The following is an 18,425-nucleotide window of genomic DNA, read 5'->3' on the forward strand; positions in this document are numbered from 1 at the left end:
ACCGGGGCAGTTTCAGCTTACTAACCTAGAGCTCTGTTCAAAGGAAGCAGAGAAGCCGCACGTCCTCTCCCACCTTTCCATGGTCCTCAGTCAGTGTCTTCTCAAACCACCTGTACTGATCCAACCCATTCTCAGATAATGTAATTTTCTTGATAGAAGTAGTCTCAGCTGAGCTTTGATTTTTTCAGCATGGATGTCCAGAATTTTCCTCTTTAAGCCAGACACAGCAACAAAACTGCCGCTGAGGTCTTTTGTTTTCCCCTCCTCTCAAAGATGAAGCATGCAGCACTTCTCTCTCTCTCTCTCCCTCTCTCTCTCTCTCTCTCTCTCTCTCTCACTCCCTCCCTCCCTCCCTCCCACCCTCCCTCCCGCTCTCCCTCTCTCCCTCCCTCTCTCTCTCCCCTCGGTCGCTTTTGCACTCTCCCTCCGTTTCTCTTTCCCCAACCCCCACCAGCAACCTCACTGGATTCCGTTCAGTCGGGGTCATTTACATCTCCCAGCATGAGAACCTGTGTTCTGTAAGCGCCTGTCTCTCACTTTTGGGTTTCCTCTGCGAAAGGGAGGGGGCGGCTCTAGGTGAAGTCAGGTGACCCCTCCGTTAAAAGCCAGAGAGATGGATGGAGTGTGTGAATTTTAATATACACACAGGCACATTTACATTACAAAGCAGCGGAGGAAAATCTAGCTTCTAGAGATTAGGCATTTTTGTTTTTGCTTTCATAGTCCCCTTTCAGCAATTAAGAGAAGCTAATATAGTATAATGAAATGTAATTAAAGTTTTCAGCGTTAATAACAAGGCTGCATAGTTTCAGAATCATCCAACTGAACAATTCTTTTAAACTTGTTTGCATGACTTTCTTTTTCTTTCAAGGGTCAAAGAATCAGTCATTTTACTATTTACACACCTTTTCTAATTGGCCTTTTCTTTGACATCTAGTTCAACTTATCTCAAAGTAAAGGACCACAAAGAAAACAATAATAATAATAATAGTAATAACAATAGTAATAATAGTAATAATAATAATGAGGAGGAGGAGGCAGAAGAGGAGAAGAAAAGAAAAATAAGTGACAAAAACCAATGTACATAGATAGCATGGATAGAAATCAATAGTTTCCTATTGTAGAATTAGATTTAATGAGTAATTTTTTGCTCTTAAACAAATAACTTTTCCCTTCTCTGTTTCAGTGTCTCTGTCTTAAAATAGAAAATAAATGCAAAAAATGTAGCAGCTCCCCTCCCCGCCAATCAAGCAAGCCTGGCACAGAAGGATGTCCAGGCAGATACACCACTCAGGGCACCAGGTACCGAAGCAACTGGAAAAAAGGTGTGCTAACCTCGTACAGTGTTGAAGATAAATTTATAGTCTGCAGACTTAGATCTTAATGAGTAAATTTGCTACCACCTCATTTCCTGCTGCAAAGTTTCTGAAATCCAATGCACAGAATCTCTTTCATCTCTGCCATTAAATAGGAATGAAATGCATTCTGCTCTTAGAAACTCTGCGAAGAAAAACAAGATAATCTCCACAAACTATTTTGAGAATTCAAGATAAAAAGTACTTTATGAAGCCAAATGACAAGTAATTAGAAGGAGATCAACAAGTTTGGTGAGAACAAGTATCAGAAGAAGAATCTCTTATTTGGCCTTTGGTGTTTCGTGCATGGATTCTTAATTTCGAGAACATGGTGACATTGGTGACTCCACCAAAGAGAAAAATAAGAGGAGAACTGACATAGAATCGCATTAGCCCTGCCTGAAAAGATAACATTTCAAACTCTTACACAAACAGCCTCTCATTCTCTTGAGAGTGATGTCAGGAGAGCGTTGCATTTACCGCTGAGACCAGGCACTCCAGCTGAAATACACCCAGTCCCCTCCATAAACACCACTCAAGGGTAGACATGGAATGAGTAACAGCTATTCACTGTTCTTGCTTGTTTTGTATTTTAAAAGCTTTACCTTGCATGGAAAAGATCCTATTTAAGCTTTTAAAATAAATTATATGCTAACCGGCTGCAAATTTAGCTTTAGTATGTGCTACAAAAATTGGCACCAAAACATGGGACAATAAAAAAAGATCTTCCCTCAGAAAAGTAAGTTAGCTTAGGCAAATTTAGGAAGACCTAAAATTTTGTAGGATAAAAACATAAAGGATTTCATTTTACAGTCTCTGCGAAGAAAACTAGCTGTTCTTTAACCTTTATTTTTCCTTTCCAGCATTGGGTGTCTTCATTTTGCATTTGCCCTTTTTTTTCCCTCCACCTCACCCTCTGGCTTTTCTTTTTTAGCCACGGTATCACTTTCCCTGAATGTGCAAAATGTCCACATAAGAGAGAGAGCAGGAAAGGCATCTCCTATTATGTCAGATAATGCATGGGCTTTAACTCACACTCCAGTGTATGGCAACTTTGAAGCTCCATGCTATTCTAACAAAGAGGCACGGTGTAAAATGGACTCTAGACTGCATATTTTTTGTTATTAAAAATCAAAGGATCTTAATTTTAAAAGGCTTATTAAAGTTCACCAATGACAGGCCACTTCAAAAAAAAAAAAAAGGTGAAAATAATTTGGCAAAACCCCCAGTTGTCTTTCTAACAGGTCTTCCATTACTCAAGGAACAAACTAAAATACAGAGTGTGAAATGAATCTTCACTCATGCATTCAGTTATCAACCAATGTTTATTGAGCACTTCCTTTGTGTTAAGCAGTATTCTGAGCAGTGAGAGGTAGAAGGTAAATAAAACAGAGTCTGAACCCTTTCCGAAACTGATAATGTGTACCACTGACATACAAGAAATGTCAGTGCAAAATGCTATGGAAAGTCAGAAAGGCAGGGGCGGGGGTTCCTTAATGGGATGTGGGATGGTTACAATAGAACAGGTGACATTTGAACTCAGCTTTTAAGCATGTGTCATTTTTCTAGGTAAGAAAGCAGATGTGGGGGAATTCAGGCCACAGGACACAAAAAGCATGAACAGAGACCTGTGTGCAGTGTGGTATGGCTGGAAAACAGGGGCAGAGGAGAGTGGTTTTAAAAGTAGATCAGAGGGGCGCCTGGGTGGCGCAGTCGGTTAAGCGTCCGACTTCAGCCAGGTCACGATCTCACGGTCCGTGAGTTCGAGCCCCGCGTCAGGCTCTGGGCTGATGGCTCGGAGCCTGGAGCCTGTTTCCGATTCTGTGTCTCCCTCTCTCTGCCCCTCCCCCGTTCATGCTCTGTCTCTCTCTGTCCCAAAAATAAAAAAAAAAAAAAAATAAAAATAAAAGTAGATCAGAACAGGTTGTGTACGATCTTGAATGCTCCCCCCAAGTATCTGTGCTTCATCTGAGACCCAGTGGCAAGCTATGTAAGAATCCTTGGCTGGTAAATTATTCGTTTTATAAAGATTATTTTGCCAGTGATGTGGAGGGTGGATTACAGCCTTGTTTCCGAAACTTTCCTAATGATAAAAATTACTTGCAAGTGATAGTAAATGCATAGAATCCTGGGTTCTACCCCATATCTAGAGAAGGTCAGGGATCTGAATTTTTAACAACGGTCCCAGGTGATTAGACATATAAGGATAGTTACACAGAGAGTTAATATTCTCAGGATCATTATTAAGCCAAATGAAAGCCTTCTGCTTCTTTTACACTTAAATAAGGGATTTTTACAAAAAAAGTTGAGAACACTTATCAGAATCAAATATGATGACTGTTTATTTTGAGTCATGAAACAAAATTATATACAATAGCCCATCTCATTCCTACCTTATCTTATGTGAAACCTTTGGTCCTGTGAGGCTAAATGCATTTACCATCTCTCTCTCACATCAAGGTCTTTCTTAGGTCTGTGCCTTTGATTCCCCTTTCTGGTATAATCTTCCCTTCCTTTTTCTGTCTTCATTTTATTCTTCAAGGATTCCCTGGTACAATTGGGCACATGAATTCACCCCTTCCCTAGCGTAGTTTATATTTAAGGCATACTGATATTACAACAGCAGAACCAGAAATAATACTAATATCTAACTCTCATATTTATGCTAGGGGATTTGGCTTTTTACACTGTCACAATAATTCCATGAGGTGCTATTATCATCACTTAACTACTGAGGAAAGTGAAGGCTGGAGGCATTAAATAATTCACCAAAGGTCAGAAAATTAATAAGTTTCTGGATTAGGACCCAAGTCAGTCTCTGCTACATGATTAATATCACACCATATCTTATTCCCTAAACATCTGGAACCCAAAATTCAGCAGTGGATTAAATCAGTCAGTAATGTTATTACTCTTTTGCTTTCTATCCCTTTGCATACTAAAGGCTCAGTTTCAGGAGTTGGACTCTGTCTCTGGGTTTAAAGCCTTTCTCAGAGTGCCTGGGTGGCTCAGTTGGTTGAGTGTCCAACTCTTGCTTTCGGCTCAGGTTGCAATCTCATGGTTTGTGCGATCAAGCTGCGAGTCAGGCTCTGCGCTGACAGTGTGGTGCCTGCTTGGGATTCTCTCTCTCCCTCTCTCACTCCCTCCCTCCCTTTCTCTTTCAAAATAAATAAATAAACTTACAAAAAATATAAAGCCTTTATCTACCACTTTCAAGACAGGGTGACCAAAGGCAAGTCATTTAGTGTCTATGTGCCTCAGTTTGCTGATCTATCTCATAGTTTTATTTGCAGCTTAAACGAGAACTCATGTTAAGTATTTAGTACCATACCTAAAACAATTAGACACTCCATGTTAATTATTATGTTTTATTATCATTATTGTTGCTGTTATTAACAAGTGAGAAGCAAATTTTCAGTTTATACCCATATGAGTTTTCCATCTCATCCAGAGATATTTAGGGGTGAAAAAGCACTACTGACTCTGTGTATTATTAAATGTGGTTTTATAGCTTTCAGTCCAGTTTACAGACTACAAGTGATTTGATAAAATTAGGAAGATGTACCAGCTACTATTTAACTAATCATGAACTCCATATATTGCTTTATTATTAGATCTGTAATGTATGGTCTCTTGAGACATTGTGGATGGCTTCCTGTCAGGCAGAAAGTAGAAATTACACATTTTTTAAAAAGCCAGCATTTTTATTTTAGCAATAAGCTAAATATTAATTCTTCTTAAAAATCCATGATGCCTGATTTTTGAACAAACTATTGTCTCCTTTTTTTTTCAAAATAAATATTTTCAATATTTCCATGGAACATTTCCTTACCTTTTTGAGGTATATTTACTAGCAAATAAAATTTCATTTAACTATGCATCATTCTTGTTAGTTAAGTGCACAATTAGTGCAGATATGGTATGATGTGTATGTGAAATCAAAACCAAATAAACAGTAGATGTTATTTGTCAGTGGGAAAAAATCTGCATGAGAATTGTGGTTGTCATATTCTGCAAACTATAGACAAACAACCTCAAGAAAATTCTCTTCTTCTTTTTTGCAATTATATAAATTGTTGATCATGATAGGAAAAGATTCTACCATTGATGGTTTTTGTGAGTGTGGACTAAATGATTGGTGTGTTACTCTGTTGACCACTGGATGTGTGTGTAGATTACTTTTGCATTGGCAGTTACACTTAATGTTTGCAGAGTCCAGATCTCTGGAACTTCTCTCTCCCTGCCTCATAGGCTACATAACAATTTTCATCAAAAACAACTGATCTGTTTTTGAATGTTTATTCCAAATTAATGCATTTTCAGTCACTGTCAAAAGAATCCTATTCTACTTAAAGATAGTTATATGTATGTGCATGCATGCATAATTATCACAGGCAATGGTTAAAGTGTGATTATCCCATTCTAAGAGAAGAAAAGCAAAAAGCAGAAAAATTCCTGCTTTGGGTTTTTCTTTAGTCTTGACTAACCAGCCAAAGCAGGTGCTTTAAGAATGGCCTTTAAATATAGCATGCTGTCGAACACACAGAGCCTTAGCAACCCTGACTTCACCATTTCTTGGCTGTGTGATACAAGATAAGTTACTCATCTGTAAAACAGTGATGATCTCTGTTGCACAGAGTTCTCAGGCATTGAATGAAATAATGCACAGTGCCTGGCACACCATCATCACCACTATCATCATCATCAACACCACCATTACATCACATCATTATCATCATCATTGTCACCACCAGTGCTACCATCACCATCATTGTCATCATCCTCCTACTCATCATCACCAATATTTATCATGTATCAGACACTGCTGTAAATAAAACACAGTAATGGTAGCTTCCGTTCTTATTGTTATCATATTCTTTTCTTTTACTGACTTTCAGTTCATGACATTACATATTCTGAGCTTATTACACCAATGTAAAACACACTATCATGGTCCAGTAGTCCCTAATCAAAACAAAAGCTTACATTTAAATATCTTTCAGTGTATGAAGTAGAAAAAATAACAGAACACGCTTTCCCTTTCACTAGTTTTTCCTTTCTGTAAGCAAGTCCCAGGATCAAACCTGGCACAGGGAAGATCCTCCTGGGTGAGTTTTAAGCCTTCTGAAGGCAATTCATGAGGTGTTAACAATCCTCACAAGAATATTCTTCATATGACTGAAGAGACCAAAGCGCAATAGAAGTACTTTCTGTACTGAGTGGGCATAAACAGATTCCATTGTTGACAGCTGTCCTTTATGAATCTGCATTTCTGATCTCATAATGAATCATCCTACTTCTGACTTCTGAAAACCAGCTGAATTGTAATCTTTTATCTCCTCCAGAGGCTCATGCTTTTCTATAACTCTTCATCTACTTTACCTTGTGGACCCCATCAGATGGCCATAAATGGGGCATTTATGGGGCCTCTTGATCTACAAAAAGAACTTTGCCTGGGATGAGCCTAGACAAGATTGTGAAGTGAGTGCACTATGTCGTCCATATCTTCCACTTCTCCTTCCTCTGCCTTTTAGGTTACTCCTTTTAAATGGCACTTCTCTATCACCTTCAGAATTCTTCCTGATTTTGACTCTCATCTTGTAACAAAACCAAAATTCAGTAGAATACACTGTATTGTAGAATACAATTTGCATGTATTACCTGAAGTAATACTTATTGTCTTAGAAATTTGGATGGCTTGTACAATCTTTTAAAATGTAAACATTACTTGGAAGTAGAAACTAAATAGGTTTCCAGAAATTTTAAAACATGGCCTGAAACATGTCTATTTAAATGGGCTGAACTCAACAAAACATATTACTTATAAAGCCCAATTTCAAATCATGAAGGAAAACGAATAGAGAGGGAACTATCAACTCTGACTCGACTAATTTAGCATGGGAACAAAGGGCAGTGGATGCCCACCTTGGTTTTGAGTCATAACTGCACCATGAATTGATTGTATGAGTTTGGGCAAGATACCTTAAGGCCACAAAAACTTAATTTCCTTATTGGTAAAAATAGCATAACATCTAAAAGTAAGTGCAATCATGAAATTGCTAGAACAAAATATGGCACATAATAAGCTCTCAGGAAATAGCATTTTCCTTCTTGTTCTTCCTACTAAATAGCTTTTTTCCCCCCTGGGTCACCCTCCATGGGTCACCTGATCTGCTCACACCTCTTTAATTCACCTGACATTTATAGGTTTCACCATTCAAGTAAGATAAGCTTTTGCAGAGGATCTAAATTTTAGTCAAGTAATCTACCTTTCTCAAAGCACCAGAGCAACTTAGTAAAATCAAAATAAAATTATACTGAATTGAGAAAGAAGGAGAAGGAAGACATAAAGAATGAAGAAAGGGTGGACAAGAGGGAAAAGACAGAAGAAATAGTTACATGATGTACCTAGAGGTGGTGCCATAGAAGAGTAGAGAAAGTTCTACTGAACTTTATTAGAATTCGAGAGATCTGCTTTGGATTACTCACTTATATCAATGACCTTATCTGTGAAATAAAGATACTAAACTTTTCCCAAGATCTCATCCAGCTCATAGATTTTGGTTTCGTGATTTTAGAAGGTAAAACATTTCTTGAGGACCCTTTAATATCAAACCCCATTAGTCCATGATACTGGGGAGGGAGGGCTCCCATTGACTCAATTTGACTCCGCCACATACTCTACCTATCATTCAGTCTCCATAGTAGTATTACTATCCCCACTTTAAGAGGAAGAATTTTTGGCTCAGTGAGCTTTTCTAAAGTCAAAGAGGCAAAGGGATAGGGCAGGGATTAACAACACCTTCTAATACAAAGCCCCAGGTACTTTTTATTGCACCATGCTGCCACCCTCTGGGACAAAAGTTGGGAATAAAGCTATATTGAAATTAAACCTTCATTGAATGACTCTGCAATGATATTTTAGACAGATGTGAAACATCCTGCAATGGCCATGGAAATTTGAGGAAAGCATGCCCTGTTATGGCAGTGATGTGCTGTTCAATGTTTAACCACTAGCACTTTGGAAAAATAAAAAGAAACAAACAAAAAACCCCTGATTTGCAGCATTTGTCAATTTCTGCAGACTAAATATGCCACCATAGTCAATTTCAAGCTATTAACCTCAAGTCACTGAACTGGAGATGGGGAGAGGTGTACAAAATGACTATTTCAAGGCAATGCCAACCATCTCCAGCATGCCACTGTGTGTGTGTATGTGAGTGTGTGTGACTGTGTGTGTGTGTATGTGAGTGTGTGTGCATAGGAACTTGAATTCAGATTCCAATTAATTTGCTTTAAAAAAATAATGACAACTCAAAATATAGGTCCAAATGCTTTTCAAGTAACTCTAAGTGCCATGTGTTTCAATTATGCCCTAAAAACTTTCCTTTTTTGGTCAAATATGCAGATGACTCTCACCTACCTCTTTACCTTCAAAATATAACCGTCAACAATCCTAGCAAATAAAAGAAACCAAAATCCCAAGTTCCCAATCGTGACTTTCTTACATCTTTCCACATACTGGCTGGTTCTTATATTAAAGTTTATTTATTTATTGTGAGAGAGAGACAAACACAGCACAAGTGGGGGAAGGGCAGAGAGAGAGAGGGAGAGAAGAGGCTCCACTCTGCCAGGGCAGAACCCAAAGGGGCTGGAATCCACAAAGCCTTGAGACCATGACCTGAGCCAAAACCAAGAATTAGATGCTCAACTGACCCAGCCACCCAGGCGCCCCTACTTTTTAATATTTCCTGTGAGATGTGTGAAGTTTTCAGGGAACCCCCAAGGCAGGGTTCCCCTAGTAAACCAGAAGGTGACAACTGCAAGATTTGTCAGTACTGCCTTAGCAAAGGGCCATCAGGGAAGCCTGAACAGGAAAAAAAAGACAAAACTATCCTATAGCCCTGCATTCCTTATTCCTCACCTTAAAGTGCCATAACTGCTTGGATTCCTCTGGAATAAAAGCAAGGTGACTGACAAGTTGTCAGGAAATTGCATGCATAATTTACACGGCACTGTGAGCAAGGAGAAGAATTGTCATTGGTGTAGACGACTCACAAATGATATTCGGATAGATTGCTTGAGGAACGACTTCTGATTGCTCAGACAATTTACTTCATCTTATTCATTTCTTCTGATTGTGAGATACAGAAGTAAGAATATAGCAGAGGGTTAAATGTGAAGAGTAGTCTTTGAAGAAAATTTGCACAAATGCCTGAATTACTGCCTCTATAAATGTGCAGAAATTTCTCTCCACCTACTAAATAAAGAGAAAAGAGAAAGGACACTGAAAGCATCACTGTTGTTCAGAGGAAAATGAGATCTGAACTGAGAAACAGCCCACTTTTTAAAAACTATAGTAACGGGGAAAAATCCTAAAATTTCTATTGTTATCTACAGCACAAATATATACAGATATCTATCTATAGCTGAAGTTAGCCAACATAGTACAAAACAAAACAAACAAACAAAAATGATGTACTACAAAGTTAAAATAAGAAAAAAAAAAACGGTTCTACAATAGAAGAAATAATGCCTAGGACTATGCAAAGGATGTTAACATCAGGAAAAATATCCTGTTAGCTTACTAGGCATCAGAACAGAAGGCTGAAAAAACAAACAAACAAACAAAAACTAGTTCTTAGACACTGAAGAGTTTTTGCTTTAAAATCTTTACAGGCACAATGCAAATATCTTTTTTCAATTGTTATTTTTTCTTATATTAAAGAGCTAAGCTAGAGTAACCCCTTGGAGTGTCTTTCTAAATGATTCTTTAAAACTCCACACAGCCCTAAGTTTTAGACAACTTCATAAATGATGAACATGATAAAAATGAAATTAAATGAAAGTATGATTCAGATTCTTCAAAATGTGAGAAGGTCTCTAAATTTCAGATTGTTAATTTAAGAAATATAATTCATATCTAGTGAGATTAAAGATAGCAGAAACTTGAGTCAATCTGAGCATCTTCCAACTCAGGAGAGAGTTATCAACAATCAGATGGTAACTTCAAATAGGACAACGGGTGTAGGAGGAGAGAGGAAGTCTTCATCCTTAGGTAGAACAAAGAGGCCTTAGTTAATAAGAGGATGCATGGTCATATAGAAAGACAATTTGAGGGTGACTAATTCCTAGCTTTTTTTTAAAGTTAATTTATTTATTTTGAGAGAGAGAGCACCATTGGTGGAGGGACAGACAGAGAGGGAGAGGGAGAGAGAGAATCCCAAGCAGGCTCCACACTGTCAGCACAGAGCCAGATTTGGGGCTTGAACTCACAAACTGTGAGATCATGACCTGAGCTGAAGGTCTCACTTCCCATTTTCCCCTGTCCCCACCTCATTTCACCTACCTAACCACCTCACATCCTACAGTCACTGAAGGATGGTTTGACCTTTGCAGATAAAATGAGTTTGATTTTGAACAATTTTGAGTCTGGAGAACCTGACAGGGATCCAACTGGAGATATGAAGAGGTCTGAGCTACGATTGTAGGATTAGGAATCATCCAGGGTATAACTGAGTCCTGTCACTAAAGTGCAAGAATGGGGGATGTCATCCTGCAAGAGACTAGGAATAAGAAGAGGAAAAAAGGAAACATCAGTATTTGAGGTGTGAGCAAAGGATTCAGAACCATTAAACAACACTGAGGAGGGCTGTTCAGAGAGGGGGGCGGGGAACTAGGAGACAGCCATCACCTTGTAGTAGACTGCCTGTGGGTCAAGCAGGTAAGACCTGGAAAAAGGCTGATGGATGGGGCACCTATGAGATTTTTCTGTAAACTTTGAGAGCACTAAGCAGAGCCTGGAGGAGAGACTGGAAGGAGACAAAGTGGAATACCAGTAGCTTCTAAACCTGTTTATCTCTCCAAATCTTGGGAGCTTTAAAAATACATATTCTTGGGACACCTGGGTGGCTTAGTTGGTTAAGCATTCAAGTCTTGATTTCAACTCAGGTTGTGATCTCACCATGGTGATATCAAGCCCCTTATCTGACTCTAAGCTGGGTGTGAAGCTTGCTTGGGATTCTCACTCTCTCCCTCCTCCTATGCCCCTCCCCCACTCATGCATATGCTCTCTCTCTCTCTCAAAACAAAACAAAACAAAACAAAAAAAAACATATTCTTAAGCCCCATTCTTGGATTCTGAGTCAGTAAATGAGAGTCCTTATCTCATGTCTGTTCTTGAATTTTGTCCATACTCTAATATAATTCTTAGGGTATTTCTTTTTTTTTTTTTTTTTTTAACATTTTTATTCTCATCTTCCAACTAGTCTGTAAACACCTTGAAGGTAGGAATTATGTCTCTTGTGCTCTTATTCCCACAGCATCTAGCCTGAAAAATAATAGGTACTCACTAATGTGTGTGGGCTAATTGGTCATCTTACCACTATTCTTTAAGATAAAATCATCCAGGTAATCAATTATAATGATAATAAAGGTGTAGGGGCGCCTGGGTGGCTCAGTCATTTAAGTTTCTGACTTCAGCTCAGGTCATGATCTCACAGTTAGTGAGTTCAAGCCCTGTGTTGGGCTCTGTGCTGACAGCTCAGAGCCTGGCACCTGCTTTAAATTCTGTGTCTCCCTCTCTCTCTGCCCCTACCCTTTTCGCACTCTGTCTCTCTGTCTCTCTCTCTCTCAAAAATAAAGGTTAAAAAAAAGAGATGTAGACTCATACTCAAATAATGACTGGAGAAATTTTTAATAACCAAATACAATTTTGGTGCTAAAATAAAATGTAAAAGGTATCTTAAAATGGCCAGGAGCAGGAAAAAGAATGTTTTCCAAAATGATCCATGACATGGAGCCATGTTGGCTTTATTTAGGGAAAATGTTGATTTGATTTGGAGATGGCTAAATGTGTCACTCTGAAAGTGTATGTGTTTTCACATGATGTGAAAAAAAAAAAAAACATAATTATAGGTGTCCTTTGATAGCCTATTCATTTACAATGCTATTTTGGAAACAGTAAGTTTCAAAATTGGTTTCCAGTTTTGGAAGGAAGTTCCACTGTAAGGTAGCTCTGAAGATTTGCCCCCTATAGATTTTCTTCATTGGAATTCAATAAAATTTAATTGAATTACAAAGGTTGAATCCACAAGGTGCCAATTGCTGGCTCTCAGCTTAAGGAACTCTTTCCTCAGGCATCCACACCTACAGGGGCTGAGTCCTGGGCAAGGGTTTTCAGAGAGCAGTGCTGTACCAATGAACACCTGTATGCAGTAATAAAGAGCAAAATAACTACTGTAGTGAAATCACATTTAATTTTAGGAATTGAAGAAAAACTCACTATATTTCTATTCTAGCACACAGGATGTGACTTACTTCTTTAAAATGTCAAGCATACAGACACAGGTTTATTTAAAGAGCGTGGAAACACTGCTTTTTTTGTTGTTGTTGATTGACTCTAGGATACTGTCTTTTCCCATCCGGAAAAAGATAAGTTGACTATGTTTTCTGAATGGGCATACTAATAGCATTGTCACAGTGTATCAGGGAGCTTTCAAAGGCATTATCTCCTTTGGTCATTATAATCACCAAGCAGGTAACTACAGCAAGTATGATAATTTCAGTTCTTCAGATAAGAAAACTGAAGCTCAGAAAGGTAATGATTAAGTGTAAGCCAGGTTTGTTTGTTTGTTTTCCTTTCCCTTAAATAATGCAACAGCTAACTACATTTTGTATCATTCTAAAGGTTCTAACTTAGGCAAACATGTGACTGAGTTAAGATATGTATATATGTAAAGTTCATGCATATATGTAAAGTTCATGCATATATGTAAAGTTATGGGGGAAAAGGATTTCTATCACCATTTACTGACATTTATTTACTTACATTTATTTATTTATTTATTACATATATGTTCATGAATGTAAAGTACACACACAAATTCAAACTAACCAAGGAAATAATAGTTTTCACCCTAGAGCTTTGTTACAACATGATTTTGAAGCTATCATTTAACTTTGGAAAATCAAAACAAAATGACAGAAATTAAAATATTTTGACAAGAGATAAAAGTCCACATAAGAGGGATGCTTTTAATTTTGCTCTACTTCAAGTTAGATTTTTTTCTAAGTTTATTTATTTATTTTGAGAGAGAGAGAGAAAGAGCGAGCAAGCAGGGGAGTGTCAGAGAGAGAGGGAGAAAGAGAGGATCCCAAGTGGGCTCCACACTGTCAGCGCAGAGCTGGACAGAAGGCTCCGACCCATGAACTGTGAGATCATGACCTGCACCAAAGTCAAGAGTCGGACACTTAACGAGCTGAGCCACCCAAGTGCCCCTCAAGTTAGGTTCTTTAAAAGTAAATTAGGTTTATGTGAGTCTGAATTTGCAAACAAAATAGACATTAAATACTTTTGTTTTAGAAACCACTTTTATACTATAGGCCAACAGTATAAAGTCATGTGTTCTGTCTTAATTTCTACAAACCTGGAAAAATCCTAAGAGGTATTAATGAGGGGGTGCCTGGGTGGTTCAGTTGGTTAATGGTCCAACTTTGGTTCAGGTCATGATCTCACAGTTCGTCGTTCAAGGCCCACGTCGGGCTCTGTGCTAACAGCTCAGAGCCTGGAGCCTGCTTTGGATTCTGTGTCTCCCTCTCTCTCTGCCCCTCGCCTACTCATGCTCTGTCTCTCTCTCTCAAAAATAAATAAACATTTAAAAAAAAGAAGAATTAATGAGAAGAAATTGCAAATTAGTATTATTTTTCAAAAAAAACTATTGAATTGAAAAACTTAACAAAAGCTTTGCAATGAATTGTCTATTTTGCCATCATGTCAAAACTACTTCATTTGCTACCACTCACTTTTCCTCTCTGGGCATATATATAACATTTTTGTTTGTACTCTGTTATTTGTTTTCTTTTTTGGGATTTAAAACTATATCATTTACTCACATAATTGCTCTTCTCATGGTCATATCTTTACTTCTTGCTTTTGAGAAAGTCATGCTATTTATTTCTCCTCCTTCCTGTCCCATAGGTGAGTCATCTAACTTATTTGAGCTAAGTGTCCACGCCTATAAAGTGAAAAGTTGGACAAGATATTCTTTATGATCTCTTCCAATTTTAAAACTTTATGTAGTTTTAGAGGAAACCTGAAGGGTCACAGAATATGGTATAACACTAAAAAATAAAGACCGGAGACTTTCTTTTTCACTTGTTGCAAATTATGCTGGAGACTTTCCTGATTAATATTTCATAATCTAGACAACTACACATTGAGAATGTGGGACAGACAGAGACAGAGAAGAGGTGAAACAGAGAGCTAGTGAGGCAGGTGGAGAGAGACAGAGAGGGGCTACTGGACATTTGTGGATCACGTAGGTATATCAGAGGTGGTAGTTAAGCACTATCACTCCCCAATCCCCCAACAGACTCTTCCCTCTTTGGTAACAGCAGCTCTAGGATCCAGGTACACAAAACAAAACAAAACAAAACAAAACAAAACAAAACAAAACACATTTGATATTACTCTTGCTTCATCTGTCTTTCACTCCCCAAAGGAAATGTCAGCTGTACCTGCAAAATAGACCCAGAATTTAACCCTTTATCACTACCCCCACTATAAACAAGTTACACTCATGTCTAATCTGGATGACAGCAGTAGCCTAACTAGTCTCATTTCTGCTCTCTTCTCAGCTATACTGATGACCTTAAAACATAAATCAAACTTATCAGTTTGTTATAACCCCAAAGGTTTCTCATCTCACTGAGAGTAAAACCAACATCATCATATGACTTAAGAAGCTATTCACAATTTGTAGGCTGCTCCCAATACCTGATGCTTCATTCATTATTCCCTGGTTCTTGCCATACTGGCCTCCTCATTACTCTCCTACACCAGCAGGCAGACTCCACTATGGGGCATTTGTTACCAGTGCTTCCTCTGCCTGGAAGGCTTTTCTCCTACATATCCGCACTACATATCCAGCTTCCTCATTCTTTTCCATCTTGAATCCAAACTTATCTTCTAAGCTGAGACCCTTGCTGAGCATCCCATCTCTTTCATCCCATCTCACCTTCCAATTGGGTGGCACCTTGATAAAATGAAAGATTAATAAATTTAGGATATGGGTCAGTTTGGCTTACTTCTGTAATCTTTGGTGCCAAGAACAGTGCTTGACATATAATCAGTCCTCAGTAAGTACTGGTTGAATTGAATCGAATTGGATCTAACAACAGTATGAAAACCTTGAACCATGCTTTGAAGACCAGATCCGTTGCTGAATAGATGATGAGAAGTACATAGGCCATTTTTTGGTAAAGAGAAGTATAAGCCACTTGGGAATATGAGCCTACTTTGGGAAGTATTCCATTCAGTTGACTCAGGTTAACATAAGAAAACTGAGTCACAGAGCAGTGAAGGTCACAAGGATAGTTAGTAGAAGAGCACAAGTCTAGAAGTCTGATCCTCAAACCTTCCCAGTCTAGGACTCTTCCTAAAGATGCAGACCATTTAGTTTTCAAGTTTCATCAGCACAAAACACAAATAAGACAAAAAAGGATTGTTCTGTTCTACCTCTACAGCAATCAAATCCATCAAATTCATATTAGCCATAAATAAACTAATGTTGGATAATATCCTCTTACATAATAATATTACATTATTAAGAATTAACATTGTATTAACACAAAAGACACATTTTAAACTCTCAAGTTACAAAAAACAATAGTGATCAAGATGGTGTGGAAAGTGGATGGAGCTATAGATCATAAAAGAATAGTAGAATGTTGACAATTGATGGAACAGGGTGATGGTTATATAGCATTCATTATACTATTCTCTTTGCTTTCCATATGCTTGACATTTCCTATAATAAAAGTTTAACACTAAAAATACACAGAAAACAAACCCCAAAGTCTCAATTTTGTTTTCTAGTTCCTTAAAAAATAGTTGTAACCAAGTCAGCTATCAGTTCCTTCATTCTCTGCCTCTTCTTTGTCTTTCCTTCATTTAAGAATACAGAAGTTGTATGTCATGTGAAGGCACTGATGCACCCTGAGGGACTCCGAATAAGCTTGTGCACTGTAGTGGTTACCTTTAGCGTAATAAAATCATTAAATCTATAAAATCAGGTGTACTTACACTTCATGGAATCAAGTCATGATTCTTTACTAAAAGAAGAACCTGTACATTTCCTTCCCTATCTCATTTACACACAAAGTAGTAATGGAAATTTCATGCGGCATTGTCTGTTCTTCCTTCTTCTCTTCTCCCTACCTTCCTCCCTCCCTCCCTTCCTCCCACCCTTCCTTCCTTCCTTCCTTCCTTCCTTCCTTCCTTCCTCCCTCCCTCCCTCCCTCCCTTCCTTCCTTCCTTCCTTCCTTCCTTCCTTCCTTCCTTCCTTTTTCATACTGAGGAAGAACTTTTTCTCTGTGGATGTGTATCACCATGTATTCCTAAAACTTTACCTATTCCAGATTCTTACTTTTCATCTTTTGCTATGAGACCAACCAAAATGCACTTTCATCTTTCCTGTAGATGACTGCCCTTTCTCTGCATTGTCCTAATCTCTTCATTTCTTCATTTGCATTACCCTCAAAAAAAATCCTGAGTATAATTCAGTCTAATGTATATGACTCATAGATATATAATCCAGTTGTGACTTTCATGGTTCAGAAATAAGCTAGGAAAGTGCTACACTTCACACTTTTCTATTCAGGGATTCTCTTTTCCCTTGGGGAAGGCTTCCCACTAATAACCTCATTTAAGTCTTGTCTCCTTTTACTGTCTGAATAGAGCTATGGTGTTCCTTGAAGTATCCTTACATGATTTCACTCCCCTGATTAAAGCCCTTCAAGACCTTTCCACTGCAGTTGACATAAAATCCAACTCCTTCCTTCCAGGAAGCCATGTAATGTGCGATTTCTGCCTCTGTAGCCGTATGTGAGATCTCAGTGGCCTTTCCCTCAGTTCTTCCTGGCATCCTGTCTAGGGTAGATTCCCTGTAGGGAATCTTAGCCCTTCTCAGCCCTTTGTTGGTTTCCTTCATAACAATTGTAACAGTTTGTTTTTATATATTTTATTCACTTGTCTGCTTTCACTTAAAAAAAAAAATACTTTCACTATGTTGTAAGCTCTTGAAGGATAAAAATCTCTTAGTTGTCTACTATTCTCTCCTTAAGACTTACATAGAATAAAACTCTAGGATAAAATGGTTATGAGGAACATTAATTTAAGTTACCTAAGTCTCACAAATATATTTGATTTATTCTTTGTTCATCTTAGGGAAACAACTTAAGAAATCCTTCAATTTTGGTTAATAGCAGAATCCATTAAATTTGACTTCAATTATCTAAATAGCCAATAATTTCCTCTTACTGGCATATGCTTTCTCAGTGAAGATTTAAAATCCATGGAAGATGAATGATATTGACTGCCATCATGACTTCATTACCCTTCAAACATTTTGCATATTCTACAAGGACTCTTTCTAGCCCTTCTTGGTTAGCACACAAAATCTACCTATGGTCCTTTACAAACATCAAAACATGGGCATGGTGGTCATATACAGGATCCAGTTTTGTTTTAATGAAAAATCATTATAAGTAGATCCCATATGAAAGGCAGAAATAGACACACAAACTATTTACCAATTACAAACATGGAACTATACCTAAGGAGATATATCTACATTTCTATCTCTAGATAGATAGACAGAGCTGCTGAGTGATCAAAAGATAGATAGATGATAAACAGATAGATCATTTAGGATAATATCACATATTCAGTAAAATAAATCAAGTGTATTTTCTCATTTCTGGCAATCTTAACTCTTGGCATCCTGGGTTTTGTTTATGTTTTATTTAAGTTTGTTTTGGGTACCTAAATTTGTCAAACTGATATTTCTACATGTGCTTCCAAATCTCTTAAAAATCAGAAGCTCTGCTAGGTAGTAAGATATTATAGCTATACATATGAAACAACCATATGCACAGGCACAAGAGTGGCTGCCTTACTTGGTATTATCTGAGACATGATATAATGTCTCACTCCTTTAAAAATACCTGCTCCATTATTATTTATCTTATTAGAATCCCACCCTTGAGGTTAGGCACTATCTACAAAAA

General features: G+C 37.8%; 1 protein-coding gene across 6 annotated transcripts in view; it reads right to left on the bottom strand.

Moving 5' to 3' along the window:
- The window catches only part of MAGI2 (membrane associated guanylate kinase, WW and PDZ domain containing 2), a 1,340,829-nt gene that overhangs the window by 734,199 nt on the left and 588,205 nt on the right, over positions 1–18,425 (bottom strand). Inside the window, exons 1-2 of one of the 6 annotated variants that reach the window (XM_078442527.2) lie at positions 464–540; positions 26–210 (exon numbers count right to left, since the gene is read on the bottom strand). The exons of the other annotated variants lie outside the window; for them this stretch is intronic. The gene's annotated coding sequence lies outside the window, so the exon portion shown is untranslated. Of the gene's footprint in view, positions 1–25; positions 211–463; positions 541–18,425 lie in introns of those variants that run through there. 6 annotated transcript variants of the gene reach the window in all.

Source organism: Panthera onca, chromosome A2, assembly GCF_046562875.1.
Source record: "Panthera onca isolate mPanOnc1 chromosome A2, mPanOnc1 haplotype 2, whole genome shotgun sequence".
In the NCBI taxonomy this organism is placed as follows: Eukaryota; Metazoa; Chordata; class Mammalia; order Carnivora; family Felidae; genus Panthera; species Panthera onca.